General features: G+C 34.5%; 2 protein-coding genes across 5 annotated transcripts in view; one reads left to right on the top strand and one right to left on the bottom strand.

Annotated features, from left to right (window-relative positions):
• The window catches only part of Men-b (Malic enzyme b), a 129,860-nt gene that overhangs the window by 7,942 nt on the left and 104,418 nt on the right, over positions 1-17,500 (top strand). Inside the window, exon 1 of one of the 4 annotated variants that reach the window (XM_068372357.1) lies at positions 9,758-9,907. The exons of the other annotated variants lie outside the window; for them this stretch is intronic. The gene's annotated coding sequence lies outside the window, so the exon portion shown is untranslated. Of the gene's footprint in view, positions 1-9,757; positions 9,908-17,500 lie in introns of those variants that run through there. 4 annotated transcript variants of the gene reach the window in all.
• Positions 1-17,500, bottom strand: part of LOC137640007 (uncharacterized) — an 88,317-nt gene that overhangs the window by 33,284 nt on the left and 37,533 nt on the right. The gene's annotated exons all lie outside the window — the stretch shown is intronic.

Here is a 17,500-nt window from a genome sequence, read left to right as displayed (position 1 = left end):
CTTCACGTGGTTTTCTTTTTAAAGGACGAAACGCCAGTTCATTCCGGATAGACCTTCCGGTTAAAGATTCTCCCACTCCTCCCTCCACGTCATTTGTTGTTGTTGTTGTTGTTGTTATGTAATTTCAACTTTGATATAGCTAGCCATAATTCAAACACTGATATTGTGTTTGTGCCGCCAAGGAAAGCCCTCTTTTGATGAGAAAGTAGTCTTGATAAATAAAAAAAAATAAATTTTTACCCTATGATTCTGGGCAGTTTTCGTGTTCACTTTTCAAACTGCCATTTAGAATCGGATATCTTTGATAAAGTTATTTAAACCTGCTTTAATGTAATTCGTTTTTAATTCGGGCATTACGTTTAAAATTAGATTTTTTCGTGTTGAGCTAATGCCGTGACCATTTTTACTATTTGACAAAGAATGCCAGTAACTCAGTCATATGATTGACATTCAAAGTTTTGGCATCTTCTGTCTTGACCCTAACTACCTCTGTGGCTTTGCCAAGCTTATGATAAAGTTAGATTAATGTTACGGCCCTCGTGTAGATTTGCAAAGGGCAAGAGCAAAGATTGGATAGGATGCGAATTTTGTACAAGTTACTACCTCAAGAAGTGCCTGTATAGATACGAACACCAATGATGCAAATTTAGAGAAAATGAAATAGCTCTGTCCTGAGTGTGTAGATAAAACTTAAAATTGCAGTTAAATCACAGGAATCTGTGGGAATGAAAATCTCAATATTGGAGGAAGACCTACAGTAGAGAAATTTCACAATAGGCGAACATGAAGAAAGAATTGTTGAATGGGAAAACAACATTTAGACTGTCACCGTTGACTCATTGGATTCTACTCTGGCTACTGACCCAAAAGTTGATAATCTTACTGAGAACGTTGATAATCTAGCGAAAAATTTCAAATTTTGTTGATGCTCAAATACTGATGACCTCCAAAAATTAGAAAATAACATTTGTTGTAAAGTTGAACAAAAATCTATTAGTAAATCAAATCAACACAAACATAGGCTAAAATCACCGACGGAAAAATAAGTTGAAAAAAAAAAGAAAAAACCTCTGATATACCAATTATCAATATTAGATCAATTTCAAAAGTAAATGTAAAGTTTGATGGCGACAGGATTAGAGACGAAGCAGTAAATAGAATTCAAACCATCGATGCTGACAACGAAATGAGAAATAAAACTAAAACTTCAAATAATTATACGCAATATATTCAGTGGGAAGACGATGTAGTTAATGCTTTGATTCGTAAGTATCGTTGTTAGGATCAGATGCAAAATGTAGAGGAGATAATAGGTGTTTTTCAAGAAAGTGCAGCGGGTAAAACTACCCACTTCATGCTTACTTTTTACTGGTCATATACTGTAGGGGAACCCTACTTTCTATAGGACCTTCACAGTCATTTTATCGTATACATTCCAAGACATTCAGCATTTTACACCGCATATTGCTAGTTGATGTCAAATTCACTTTATCAAAGCACTCAGAAAACAAAGACTTCAGTTTCCTCTTGAAACCCTTCATATGTTCAATCTTTCGGATGTCCAGTGGGAGCTGCTTGTATAGTCTTGGGGCCGCATATTTAAAAGATCTAGAACCTACAGTAGACATATATCTAGGTTCCAATAATTTGAAACCATCTGTAGCTCTTCTTCAGTCAACACGATTTGGTGGGTGCACAGTATGTTGTAATTCTCTTAAATATTTTGGAAATCCGGTTATGATAACTATGATAACTTGATGGGTTATTGTACACATTTTAAAGTCAATGCTTGCTCTAATATGCAGCCAGTGTTACACCGAATGGGACAACTTTCATCAGTCTTTTTTTTTTTTCTAATTTCTTAAGTTGCACTTTGGTAAATTGTGGTAGAGGGAGTTACAGTAGTCAATCCTGTTAATAACACATTTTATCTCAAGTTTCTTTACAAAATGTTTATCCAAGTACTTGTTCATAAAAGCAATGTTTCAAAGATGATATCCAGCAGTTTTCCCACACTATTTATTTGGCCATTGAAGAAAAAGTTGCAGTCAAGAGATACTTAGGGATTGATATCGGAGCAGAGTTGCTATTTGTATATCGGCCAAGTTTCTGAAGTTGTTTTTATTTCCAACATAAACTTAGTTATTTTCGCTTAGTTTTAGATGTTTGATTGTCGTACATCCCCTAACACTGGTGAGGAATGTGATCCTGAAGTTCGGAGGACTATTCATAATAATGACGACAAAGTTATGTTACGATGGTGTACGTATAACATACGTGATAGGTACCCTGCGGTCACCTCCTCCCACTGTCATTTTGAAAAGACTTGAGTTTAAGGCTGATGATAAAGTGTGTGGGAAATGTGCAGGAAGTCATAACACAGAGGAATGTAACTCTCGACTGGTAAAATGTATAAATTGCACCAAGTTGAGAAATCCAAATGATCATAAAGTGAAATCAAGAAATTCCTAAGCTTTAGATTTGGAATTAACGAGACCAGCAGAAAATACGGATCATCGATACTAAAGCCGTCATAAATGACGGCTATGTAAATATTCAGTCTGTTGATAATAAGATAATTAGATTTAGAGAATTGATAAATGAGAAATGTTTCAACCTCTTAGCATTATGTGAAACAGCTAAATAGCTTCGACAACGCTAAGATATCTGAAATGACCCCTAATACACACAGTACATCCTTTTATTTTCAGAGAGAGGGCATGTTACGGGGGTTGGGCTCTTCGTACTCATAACCTATTCTAATCTCAAGAGGATAAAAAGAACGCTTAACAAGGTTTGAATATATGGAAATAAACTTTACAAACAAAAACAATATCTATCGTAATAGTTTATAAACCCAGAACGAATACAAATATCTCTTGAATTCAGTATGCTCATTGAGATGGTTAAAATGGGAAAAAAAAACGAAGTTATTTGTTGACATTTCAGTCTTTAAATGAATAACGTATCAAATCATGATGTTTCAGATTTTAGTGATTATTGGAATCTTATCAACTGGTTGATAACGATGATTGTGCTACAACTTTAACTGGCCATGCGTTGGACCTGGTTTTAAGTGATGGAATAAATTATGTTGTATCTGGTAGTAATGTGGAAGAGACGTGCACTGTTTCTCGAGTGCACGTGCATATAACGTTTAGACTGCCATTAATGAAACTCCTAGTGCTAAAGAAATAAAGCTGTTTATTTATGGATGAAGTTACAAAGAAAATAAATTATCAATACTCCCAGTAGTCATGGCAACCAACGTCTGTTAGGCTCTGTGCTACCCTGTAATTATATGTAATAGGGTGAACCAAAATTAATATAATAGCATTTTCCCAATGATGGAAAATATTATTGTTAGGAATAGATGAGTGTTCAACGGGCGAGAGAGGAGGCCAAAAACGGAATACTATATGAAAGAAACCACGAAGCAGCAACAGATATGGATAAGTTGTATGGTCTCCTAAATGGTGTATGGGAAATGTAAAAGCAAAAAGGCTCCTTGATGGGTATAGTGACTAAGAACTAGCTGATAAATTTCTAAAATTATTTGAAAACAAAATAGAGATTATAATTGGGTCTTTTACAGATATTCCATATCAGATAGGTGCTCTACATATACAGATAAGGTTAACGTGATTAAATAATATAACAAAAGATGGGGTCATCCGGATTATTAATGGTGCAAAAAATCAATCTATTCGATTGATCCAATGCCAATATTCGAAGTAATTGGAGTAAAAACTTTTCAAGTCTGTCGACGTAATTACAAGAATAGTAAATAATAGTATTGATGAATGAAGATTCCTAAATCTGAGAAAGTGACTAAAGATACAGCGTTTCCAAAAATTTCTCTAGATGACCAGGATTCAAGTTCATACTGACCTATTGCGAATCTATCATTTATTTCAAATAGAATATGTAATTCTTGAACAACTAATTAGTCATTCTAAAAGAGTCAAAACATTACTAGACAACTAGTCAGCTTAGTGACGGTTATATTTTACGAAGCCAATGATCTTGCTTGATATTACTCTATCTTCGTGCTGCTTTTGATACAGTTGTGCATAAACTGATTCTTAATGATTTACGGTCTATTGGTATTGAAAAGAAGCTGTGTACGGGTTGGAAACTCGGTTATCACGTGAACCATAAGTAGAAGAGTACCACAGGAAATGTACCAGGGCCAATCTTATTCTTTTTTTATCTATACTCTTAGTTTATCAAAAGTACTACAATCTACTGTAAGTGCAGCTTAAGAGATTACGAAACATAATGAACAGAGGAGCAAAACTGATAAGAGGTGTCTGGCTCCGATAAATGATTACGTCTATACTACTCGTTGCATTGCTCTGGCTGCCCATTAAAGCTAGATTAGACTCAAATATATGTACAATAAATATCTGTTAAAGGCACCAGAACTGGACGTCCAGGTTTATCTGAGAATTGTTACATATCGTGCAGCCAACGAATCGTGTCGACACGAGAATAGTTACAGATGATTCCTGGTTTTTGGAGGGAGCCAAGATGTAACTTTACAGTAGGTTCTAGAGCTTTCAAATAGGCAGTTCCAAAACTAGACGAGAAGTTCTCACTACACAGACAATCGAGAGACTGAAGATAAGGCTTTTTTTTCCAAGGGCTTCGATAATGAGGATTTGACAAATAATAGAGAATACGCTGTGTGATACTCTTAAATACCGAAGAATGTATACGACAAACTTCCCTTAAAGTGAATTAAGGAGAATTTTTATTCATGTTTGTTTTAGTTTCAAAGCGATTCTTGAGTAATATTACAGTAATCGTCGTATGGTTTGTCAGGTGCCTCTTTGAGTATTTGAATAACCTTTCATCTTGACCATAGAATTTCTGTAGCATATAACTGCTTTTCGCCTTCTCATTACCAAAGATTTTGTATCGTCGAATGGGACTGAGGTCCAGGTAATGCTCACTTCTCTCTCTTTTTTTTAAGGGCTGTCATTATTGGTGCATAAGGCTAATGTGGTATAAATTCATGATGCGTGATAATTCAGTAGTTGAATATGATCATTGAATCATTAAGAGTCTGCTACGGAATTTCACTAAAAGATCTGGACGTTATGAAATCGAGTTTTGAATGGAATATCTCTTGCGTGTATTTCTTTGTAGTTAATTACTGTATCTTTGTATTGTAAATGTAATTTGACATTCAGCAGCTGGCTGCTTCACAAGCCTTGCTTATCAATAGGTGACAAAGTCGTGATTTGTACCCACCTTATCTTTGTATAGAACTATAGATAATCCTTTGATAAAACTTCAAGTGCTACATTGCACGAGTTATTTGAATAGAGAATAATATTCTATTCCTGATTGTTTTAGATAAAGGAAATTAGGAAAATTTCTTGATCTTTTGAAATGTAATAATCACTGCGTTACATATTAATGATTGAAAAATGTGTAAGAACTACTAGCGATGTTTTCAGTATGGAATAAAATTTAAGGTGAAACCAATTCATTTTAATTTAGTATATTTATATCTTTTCTTGCCTCTGATGATATAAGTGACTCTGGCTTACTGCTCAATAGATTACATAATGTGTAATCATACAATAATACCCAATTATAAGTTCTCTATTAGTCTAGGAAAGTTACCTTTGCCGCTTATTCTGCCTTTATAATCACCTTTTGTGATTTTTGGTGATGCCTGCTATACACACACATATTATATTTATATATATGTATATTTATATATATATGTATAATTTATATATATATATATATATATATATTATTGTATTATTTATATATATACACACACACTTTTACATTGTAAAATACACATGTATATATGTTACTGGTAAGTACCGTATATATATGTTACTTATGTGCATCTCCCTATGTAATATAGAGCGTCTCTCTCTCTCTCTCTCTCTCTCTCTCTCTCTCTCTCTCTCTCTCTCTCTCTCTCTCTCTATATATATATATATATATATATATTATGTATATATATGTATATATGTATATATGTATATATATATATATGTATATATGTATATATATATGTATAATATATATATATATGTATATATGTATTTATGTATAATTATATTTCTTTCCGGTCACGCTAAATTCTTTCCGTCCCTCCGGTAAGGGACAGTGAGTAGTCACACCCAGCTGAGATTGATTGATTGATTAATTATGAGTTATCTGGCATCCCGACCCAGCTGGAGAGCAGGGTGTGTGGGGGGGGGGGGTGTGCATATCTTTATATTTAGAATTTTTGACTGGTAACATGCACTAGTTATGTATAATGTGTATGTATTTATGTATATATATATATATATATATATATATATATATATATATATATATATATATATAAATATACATGTTTATCAGTTTGTGTATATACCCTTGGGTCTCTGTTCGCGAGGCAGAGAGAATCCGATATTAGGAGGGATTTATGGCTTATTTGAATATATATGTTGTATATATACAGTATATTATTGTGATTACACACACACACATATATATATATATACACACTACTATATTATATTATGTACATAATTGTATATCATCATCAGCCGTTAATAGTCCACTGCAGAACAAAGGCCTCAGGCATGTCATTCCACTTGCGTCTGTTTGTGGCCTTTCTGTGCTAGTCCACGCCCGCAATCTTTCTTAGTTCGTCCATCCATCATCTTCTCTTCCTTCCTCGTCATTTTACAATCACCAGGGACGCATTCTGCTCTTAATATACATCTATTATCTGTCATTCTCATTATATGTCCTGCCCACGGCCATTTCTTTTTCTTACAAGTAGTTAGAATATCCTGTAGTTTGCTTTCATATCCATGTAGCTCTTTTTCTGTCTCTTAGTGTTATTCCCATCATTATTCTTTCCCTATCTCTTTGAGTCGTTAGTAGCTTATGTTCTAAGGCTTAAAAGACTCCAAGTTTCTGATTCATAAGTTAATACTGGTAGGACCATCTCATTAGATACTTTTCTTTTTAGAGAAAGTGACATTTTATTTTCATAATTTTTTTTTTCTTGACCAAAATCTCCCCATCCAATTCTATTCCTTTTAAATTTAGTCTTATGTCCTGGGGAAACATTTACTGTCTGTCGTAAGTATGTATATTTCTAAATCTCTAGATGTTTGTCCATAACCACCTTATTTATTGTTTTCATTTTCATGGAACATTGTTAGTTTACTCCTATTCATTTTCAGTCCTACATTTATGCTTTCTATTTATTCAAATTTTCTATCTTCTTTTGCAATTTATCCAATGATTCACTAAATAGAACTGTCATCTGCAAATCTTAATGTTAATTCCTACTTTTTCCTAATCTAAATTCTTGAAAACTACTACTAGGCACGCTGAATAATTTAGGAGCGATGGGGTTTCCCTGTCTAATTCCTTTCTTAATTGGAATGTTCTCGCTATCTTTATGTAGTTTTAGGATTCCTGAACTTTCCGTATAGCTTCTTAAGTGTTCTACCATAAGATTCATCTATTCTTTGTCTTGAAACGCTTTCATTGCTGCTGAAGTTTTGACAGAATCAAAAGCCTTCTCATAGTCTATAAATACAGACGTAGTGGTTTATCATACTCTGTTGATTTTGTCATCAGCTGGTAAATTACATGTATATGGTCAGTTGTTGAATACCCGCTTCAAAAGCCTACCTGCTGTCTTGGTTGATTAAAGTCTAGCTGTCTTTCTGTTTGGTCTAATATGATCTTTGTAAAAATTTTATATATTAATGAGATTAAAATTATTAGGCGGTAATTTTTCAGGTCTTTTGTCTTCCTTTTTGTATAATGGTGAATTTTTTTTTCCCAATCTGTTGGTATAGAACATTCTTGTAGACTTTTTATATAAAGTTAAGCGAGTTTACTACTTATAAATCGCCTCCATCTATTATTAGATAAATTATCAGTCCAGGTTATAGTTGATTGGTAAGTTTGTAACACTGCAGTTTTATGATAATTGTATCTCTTAACACTCTTGGTTTTAATGTATTCAAATAATCCTCCTAATACCTTTCTAATGTTAAATTCACTCTGGTTGGGCAGAAGTACCTGAGCATAAAAAGAATGTTACCTTTGGTCTAAGATCTCAATGCAGAGGGAATTAGACACGAAAAGGTGAGGTATTTTAAGAGACAAAGGTGGTAAAAATGCTAGCTTAGATGAAAGAAATTTCTTTTAATTACAGTATATTCTTTGTATATTTAAATGGCCTTTACTGAAAGGATTGATCTTCATTTTGAAGGTCATTTAGCAATAATAGCAGATGGTTGTTTGTTGAAAACCGTGGAGAATTCGTTAGTATTAAAATTTTAGGAAATTCTTTTTTTTTTCTAAATCTTTATGAATGTTGCTGTATTAACTAAGCTCTCATATTTGTTACTGAAGAAAGATTCCCTACCTAATGACATTCTATACCATTATAAATCATATAGACGAAATTAGGTTTGGGATGGTTGCATTATTACATGTCAAATTTTTTCTTCCGTTTTCATATAACGATCGATATACTGTAGGTTCTGTTGCATTGCGGATAAATGTTATGCTTGTGGAGGTGGTGGGTAGATGCACTTGCGTTTTCAGTACTACATACAATGTAGAGGATTTTTGGTTGATGGTAGTGGGTGTTTAATTATTAATGTTCAATTTTCTCATAACAAATTGTTAATCCTTTATAAGAATATTGGTTGTTACAACCTGTGCCTGAGGACCAGAGTCAGACTTGTTCCTGTGTCTGAAGCACGTTTCTTTTCCTGCATTCTTTTGGCAACGAAGCGAGACTGGTCTTTGTTTACATAGATACCATTGTGTTGCGTATCTTGATTAGATTATGCAGCTCATGACTGACTGATAAGGAACAGGAAGAAAGTTGGGAAATGTCAGCAGCTGCTGAATTCAGAACTTGTAAATGGAAGGTATTTGGGCGAGCAATCGACGGATCGCTGATCTCAACAGAATTAGGGGTATGTAGTTCTCCGGAAGGGGGAGGGGTGGGGTGGATTATGATGAGATTTCCTGAGACCAAACAATTATTGTACTTGGTAAATTTTTGTGATTGTAATTTAGGCCCGACAGTGAGGCAACGAGATCATCTTGCGGTGAAGAGAGGAATAGGTGTAAGTCTGGGACAAAAATAAGTCCCTTTAACTGGGATAGTTAAGTTTATTCTATATAGGTGTCATTTCCTCGACATGGGCTGTCAATTGCCTTCACTTGGTCTTGTCTCTAGCTCTGTATAAATTTTTTTTTTTTTTTTTTTTTTTTAAGTTTAAAAATGAAACCAGGAAAACCTTGGTTTATCGAAGCAAAATTTCTGATGTACGAAAAGCATTTTTATTAATTCGAACTATTTTGTCATCCTCGACGTTGATGGCGCCACAGAACTTCACCAAAGCAATTGGACTTTCCAAGACAACTTTCAAGTTCATTGAACCAGTCAAGTGCAAAGAAAACAATATTTATGGTTTTCAAGCTGTTAAATGTAGCATACAAAGAAGTTGGTGGCATAATCTTCTGTTGAACGTAATCAACAGAAACCTACAGTAAATACCTTTTAAGTATGGAGGCTGGGTTGCGATCTGGAATATAGATGGGAAGTGTATTAAGCTTAATAAGGAAGATGTTTGAATAGAGCAGAAGTTATGCCGACGATAACGGTTATTGGAATAATGGTAGTTATTGGGAAAGGCCATTGAAACAAGAATAGAAATTTTCGCTAACAGTCTTATTCCAGACGATCCATTACCCCAGCGACGTCTTGAGTGGACAGTAAAATTTTCTGATAAGCTACAGAATGGAATAGTCCTCTGTTGACTTGCTGGGCTTACGGAGTTTAATCTAGGTTAAGTGAGGTTTCAAGGTCTTCTTCCGGTGGTGTTTCAAGAAGGTAAGAGTTGACAGATTGAGTACGAAAAATCTGAATTGTGAAAGAACAAAACATTTGGCTTCATTTAGTTTATTATTTGATCGGTTGGACGTTTTGGCATAGTTTATTTTGGCTAGTGGGGATATACAGTATGTAAAGCTCGAAGGAATCTAGGCGATTTCGAAGATTAATATTCAAACGTTTGAACAAAGCAAGGAAATATATTAATGATTATTAGACTTGTGCATCTTAATTGGGTAATGTTCTTTTAAGCATTATTGAACCATTTGATATGTTACAAATCGGTTGATTATAATAGGTCAAAGTGAAAGTATAGCTTAATTGTTTGCTTCTGCAGTTTTGCCGAGGGATCAAGCGGCCAACAAGACCGCTTTGCTAACATAGCTTTGCCAAGTATTTTTGAATAAGCGTACGCATTCTCTAATGCTCGATTGGCTGTAGCATTTTGGTGGGGCTTCCGACATTTGAATTTTTGTTTTATTTAATGTTCAAATGGCCAATCTGAAATTGGGTTATTAGATAACTCAAATTATTTTTTTTCTGGAAATAACCATTAATTGCGAAAAAAGATTGTGTGAATAGCATAATTAGTTTTACCGAATGCATCGTGACATTAAAACAATGCAGTTAAGGGCTATTTTTATATCCATTTACGATACCATGAAATTTCTTTAAAGTCATAAGAAAGAAAATTGCACCAATTCACATAGGTGTGTATGAGGATTTAGTCCAGGATGGTTAGAAATAATTTAAGCCTATTGTGATAATCATGAACGAATAAGATATTTAAAAAAAAAAAAAACTATTCCTGGAACAAATTGCGGAGACACAATATCAGGTCCTAGACAGGCTATTCAATCCCCACCAAAATCATGTCGATATCAGTTTCATTACCTAACTGTAATCCCTTGTAATTTATTGACTAGAATTTTCTACTACAAATTTGCTTTTAAGAAACACTGGTCTGTATTTTAGAGTTAGTGTATCTTGAAGCTTTATTTTTTCTTCTACCATAGTTTGAATTTTGTTCCAATGTTTGTTGTTATTCAACTCTCATCTTGGATAAAAACTTAGGTTACGTAAATCTCACGATTAGCTCTAGTTCATGTTGTAGACAAATTTTCTTTATGACCATCCTTTGCTTTCAGATCTTTACAAAATACACCATTCACAACGTATTACGTTATACGCTAATTTGTAATGGTCATTACCTCCAGCCGGTTTGTTCTAGCTTTGACCAAATGATTATGAGCATTTTCGCTGTCGTAGTTGAAGCACTGGAACTTCCAAGGTTCAGACTGCGCGCCAATCCTTTTTGTTGAGCACGTTCACAAGTCTCGCTTCATGATTTGAGTTTCAGCTTTATTTTCTCTAAATTTCTTATATTGTTTATTCTAGTGTGATTTGTTCCCATGTGAACTGCATTCCTTGTTAGAGCCGTTAGAATTTTCTTATTATGCGCCTCCATTTAGGGTTGCAAGTTTAGCGCTTACTAATGATAATGGTGATGATGTATGGACAGAACCTACAATGAAAGAAAGCCTCGTCTCTCTCTCGTCACTCGTTCTCCAGTCACGAGTCGGTGCTAAGTAATCATTGCAGTCCCTCGTTCTCTATATATATTGAAAGAGAGAGAGAGAGAGAGAGAGAGAGAGAGAGAGAGAGAGAGAGAGAGAGAGAGAGAGAGAGAGAGAGAGAGAGCGCACTTAATATTCTGTTGTGATTGCTTATGCGCGTGACGTGGGCAAGACACCATACTGATGAGGTTCTTCACATGATCAAGGGAGAGGCTTTCTCCCTCGCCTTTGAAATGACAGTAACTGAAAATTTCTATAGTGTGTTTGGTAATCTTATAACCCATAATTTTGGAGGTTGCCGTATCTAATTCAATATACGTAAGCATAAGTGTGACTGCATGATATGAATATATTGTAGTTAATGAAGAAAAACAACTTGCTTTGCTTCATACGGACTTTCCAATAGGTACTATATTGTCCATGTAAATATGGGTAGCAAATAATCATGCTGTCTTTCATTCAATCTTTATAAAGTGCCACATGTTACTTAACATGAAGTAAACTGGCCTTACAGTTTAGTTGTTGGGACTGGGGTTCTAAGGCAAATATTGTAATAAACATTTCGATCATACCACAATTTACTGTTGAAGTGATTTTTGATACTTTTTATCTTTTACATTTTCTCTGGTCATAGTATTTATTTGTTAAAATACTGCTGTAGACGTTGTTCACTGGAATTCTTAATTTTTCTAGGAAAGGTAACAGAAATTTGATTTGGCCGAATTCCTGGCAAATTTCTTTAGTAAAAGTGAATCGTTCCTAGTGCTTTTAAATGATGGTGGAACGCGGGAAACTGAACTCGTATCAAGAATAAAAATGAAATAAAAAAAGGATCTTAACGTGCGTTATCTGACAACCTTCATCCCGAAATGCATATTCAAAACTTAATTGTAAATCTGGTGGTGGGTGTTATGGATTCGGAATATGAGCACACCTAACAAAAGGCCTTTTAGCTATTTGATAGAATTCTCAAATATTGTAGACTATATTTTGATATTTGAGAGATTGGTACTGTTGTATTAGTATAATTATCGACTCGAATGATACGAAGTAGGCTACAAGATGTAGTGTTGTCCCTTTTCCCTCTGGAAATTTGTAACTGAGATTGTGCTATCACTCATTGAGCCAACACATTAAATTCTCCTCCGTCTAGTGATCTCCTATCTCTACGAAGATGCAAAGGTGTCCAATAAGAATTGCGTTCTACAACACAGTAGGATCTGCCAGATAACCTTATTACCTTGAAAATTTTCACTTTCAACTTGAATATGGCTGATATTCACTCGAAGTGGTTGTATTGAGTGGCTATTTCTCACAGATTTTTTTTCAATATATTTTATTACCTTTTAGTATGGGATAATTTTCTCTGTCGGAGTAAAATTAGTTTTGAATGGTATTTTAGGTTAGACACTTTGCCAGGAGAATTTCCAAATTTCTAATAAGTTCAATTGTAATAAGTGTAGCGTCGATTCGATTTTTGCTCCCAGTATCACAGAGGGATGTTGGTCACAGCTTTAGCATGTGACGTCATAGTGATGCCCTCTGTTCTTTTATGCATCGCTGTATTAGGGACTGGATGTATATAAAGGCTCTGTGTCCCTCTTTACGTTACCATTTGGGTTTTTTTTTTATCACAACCGAAAGTCTCTTGAGATTTGAGTAGTCATCATGCAAGTTGGTTCACACACGAGAGAGAGAGAGAGAGAGAGAGAGAGAGAGAGAGAGAGAGAGAGAGAGAGATCTATTTGTATGCTGCTGGTAACTTGAATGTTTAAAGTTTCTTAACCTGCTGACCTGATTAAAAAGGAAAGAAACATGAAAGTGACCATGAATATGGGCGTAAACTGACTATCGAAGTGGAACATAATTTTCAATTTTTTTTTTCTTATAAACTGTGCTTTTTAGATGTGTTTTGAAGTAAACCTGTAACTCAGATCAGGAGAATCTTGGGTTTAAGGATCACCAAAATAGAAAGTGAAATTGACAAGAAAAGATGCCCTCGGGTTATTGTTAGTTTGTTCTGAATTAACCTTCGAATTTGTAGTCTTTTTTTAATTTATTTTTAAAACTTATGCGTATCTTAGATACCGGATAACCATTGAAGCATCCTAATCGTTGCTATACTTGACGAATTGGAAGTTAATTTGTTATATTTGTGAGAATTCAAATGGAAAATTATGGAAAAAGTTGTCCTACAATTAGAATAGAATCGTCCGACTTGGAAATTGTCGAGATTAACCTATCGAGAATTTCCTCTCCCACAGGACAAGAAAGGCTCATATTTCCTGTTGTACTGTTTTTAATAGAGTTTAGACACTTAATAGATTTGGAACTATGTTGATGTAGTTTGAGAGTTTTATCATGATCGAAATTAGTTGCACATGTTTTGCCTCAGGAAATGATAAGTTTGTTAATCAGTGCGTGGTTAGACTACATTAATGATCGAAAGTGAAATTTTGTCCTTGAACTGCGAAGGGGAGAGTGGTATTTGGGAGTGACATTTCTTACGCTCGTTATGCGATAGTGGATTAGTTTGATAGCAAATTTAAATAGCAAATTTTTGGCAACTTCTATTATACTGTGTAGTCTCTGACGTTATTTGTGAATTGGCCCTAGTTCTAAATTTCTATGAAAATGTGAAGACAAAATGGGAATCGATTTTACGCTGTTAAAGATAAGATTAAGTTTTTATTCTGCTCCCTTATTATTATTATTTTTTTAAATTAACAGTTGCATATTTTTTTTTCTTTTTTATAAGCCTTCTATTAAAAATCCTACCTTGATAAGTCAGTTTGGTTCCAAGTGATAATTCTGCATCAGAATCCCCAAGGAGATTCTTATTGTATCGGTCGTTATTACGGAATAGATTGGCTGCTGTTAAGATATTGTGCTTAGACATTTCATTGAGCCATATTTCCTAATTATGAATGCGTGTGAGAGAAGGGCAAGTGGAACGTATAAGGGCAAAGGAAACATTTGGTGGAAGATTGCCAGAATATGGGCAAAGTTACAGCAATGTCCCACCTCCCTCTTTGGCACTTACCATCTCTCTCTCTCTCTCTCTCTCTCTCTCTCTCTCTCTCTCTCTCTCGAATTTCATTATCGTTTAGATTGTCAGTGGATGAGTTGGTAGACTTTTGGGTTTGAACTTTATGTCCCTTCTCTGGGGTTGGGGAATCCATATAGCTTAGATATATAAGAGGCGAACCCACAGTCGTATTGTGAACCAATACATGAGATTTTGGGTTGCAGCTTGGTACAAAGGAAGCGGGAACGGAGGTAAATTATAAACGCTAGATACAGCTTGGAGCTGAATGGCCGCTGCAAAGATCCTCGAGTAATACTCAGTATAGTGCACCAAAACTTGAGTGAGGCGAGGTGCACCGTGCACGGGTGTCTCTCACACTACACTGCAGGCTAGATTGATTGGCAGCATGTGAGTTCGTCCAGTCAGGGTCAGCAATACTTTATCTCCCAACTTGAATATTAAGATTTTTGTCATGTATCGAACATTTCGGATAGGGGAACGGGTCTAGAATTTGAATATGAAGTGATTGTGATTTTATTTTGAGGTAACTTTTTAATTCATACAGCTGTAGTTAATTTATTTTGTTTTTCTTAATGACTATTATGAGTATTATTATTGGTGTTGTTGATACTTTGGCTTGTGGTATGCAATAATGCACAAGACTGACTGCAACCTGTGGAAGACCCTTGGCATTGTGTACCGGTAAAATATCAGCTGTTTGGGCTGGCAGCCAAGATACTCTCTCACATCTATGTTGATTTCATGATTTCTGTTTTAAAAATGAAATTTGTCCAGTTATTTAGATTGAATGGGTTAATTTTTAGTTTAGTATCCCGTAAAATTTGTTAAAAAACTGCTATAAAGATAATCAAGAATTTAAGATAGCTTACATGTAATATAAAATTCTTGCCGGCTATAGAGTTTTTCTCGTGACCTTGATCTATTGGCAAGTCTAGTTGACTTACGTAACCTTTTTTGAATTCCCAAACATGTATAAGTGATAGGTGACATTTAATTATTTTTCTTCAGAGAGCTGCCCTTAGTCACACATTTCAATATGGTGGTTGATTGTCGTTTATGCTTGGGTCTGATATTTGTAAATGTCTGATTTTGAAAATTTGAATCGAAACAACAATGGGTTACAGTTTGCTAGTATGTCAAAGGTTACATCAGTTTTGCCATTAAGCTTGACAGGTTTGTAGGAGTGACTCAATTTCTGTACTTTTATACTGTAACATTTTACAAAATATCCTATGAAGTTTAGGTAGCAAATAGCTTTTACCCTCTGGGTCCCTTATATGAGCGTGCTAGAAATAGGAATGAATGGCGAGCGATTGTGACGCAGTTCCGGAAGGCCCTGCAGCTGCCTCCGATGCCTTAGATGACCGCGAAGGTAGCAGCAGTAGGGGATTCAGCATTATGAAGCTTCATCTGTGGTGGATAATGTGGGAGGGTGGGCTGTGGCACACTAGCAGTACCATCTGAACTCGGTTGAGTCCCTTGTTAGGCTGGAGGGACGTAGAGAGTTGAGGACCCCTTTTTGTTTTTGTTTCATTTGTTGATGTCGGCTACCCCCCAAAATTGGGGAAGTGCCTTGGTATATGTATGTATGTGATATATATATATTATATATATATATTATATATATATATATATATATATATATAATATATAATATATATATATCACGTATCTATCTATCTATATATATATATATATATATATATATATATGTGTATAATATATATCATGTGTATATGTGTATATATATGTACAGTATATATATCTAGATATATATATATATATATATATATATGAATATATATTTATATATATATATGAATATATATTTATATATATGAATATATATTTATATAATATTTATATATATATATATATATATATATATATATCTATATGAATATATATGAATATATATCTAGATATATCTAGATATATCTATACATCTATCTTTATATCCATCTATATTCTGATAAGGAAAATATACTAACTTTAGTCTGCGAGCTAATTTTTTAATGAAGCCACGTAGTAAGAAAACAGACACATTTCTGTCTGTCTGGTGTTGCATACCTGTGTGGTGAAACCTTTTAATTACACTATGACCCCTCTCTCTCTCTCTCTCTCTCTCTCTCTCTCTCTCTCTCTCTCTCTCTCAACTAACAGAGAAGTTTAAAAGGTAAGTCTAACCCTGGTACAGACTAGTAGTCTTTTAATTCAGTTTACTGAACATTGATGTTGTTATAAGCAGTACAACATTCAATAGTCAAAGATAGGTTTGAGAACAAAGTCCTCAGAAAAATATAGGGAGTTAAATGGCAGGAAAAATTAGAAACGAAACTATAAGAGCGATTACTAGTGATATATGTGAATGAGATAATGTTGAGTGGTAGATGGAGAGGGTTTGGGCAGGTTTTTCGCACTCTCCAAGAGAGATTGGTTCACCAAACTTTCAACTGGGCTTCACAAGGTACTAGAAGAATTGGAAGACCCAGACTGAGGACTATGAAACGCAAAGTAAGAGATGATGAATGGAGAAGTATTGGTTTCAAAGCTCAAGATTAAGATAATTGACTAAATTTAACAAGAGTTCCTTTGCGTCAATACGCGTGGAGGAGATGATGATGATGATAACAGAAATCTCTTGCTATGTCGGGATAGAATTAAGATCTTTGGCCGAAAGGAAATGTAGAAGAAGAATCTTCCTCCTTTCCTTTATTTGTGGCATTTGTGATTTTTAGATTAAATACCATACAGCTAAAGTACTGTAGTTTGCACTGTTACATTGCTTTTGGAAACCACATTGCTAATATTTGAGTATTTTCTCAAAAAAAACATCAAGAAAATTCTGGAAGAAAGATTGAACCTCTCAATCTGATGTTAGTGTCCGAATCAAATCTTGAGAAAGAATTTGGGACCGTCTCTTATTGGTGGCGTTGAGAAATTTCCATCAATGAATATTTGATATGC

Source organism: Palaemon carinicauda, chromosome 4 (assembly GCF_036898095.1).
Source record: "Palaemon carinicauda isolate YSFRI2023 chromosome 4, ASM3689809v2, whole genome shotgun sequence".
Lineage (NCBI taxonomy): Eukaryota > Metazoa > Arthropoda > Malacostraca > Decapoda > Palaemonidae > Palaemon > Palaemon carinicauda.
This window is presented reverse-complemented; position numbering and strand designations above follow the sequence as displayed.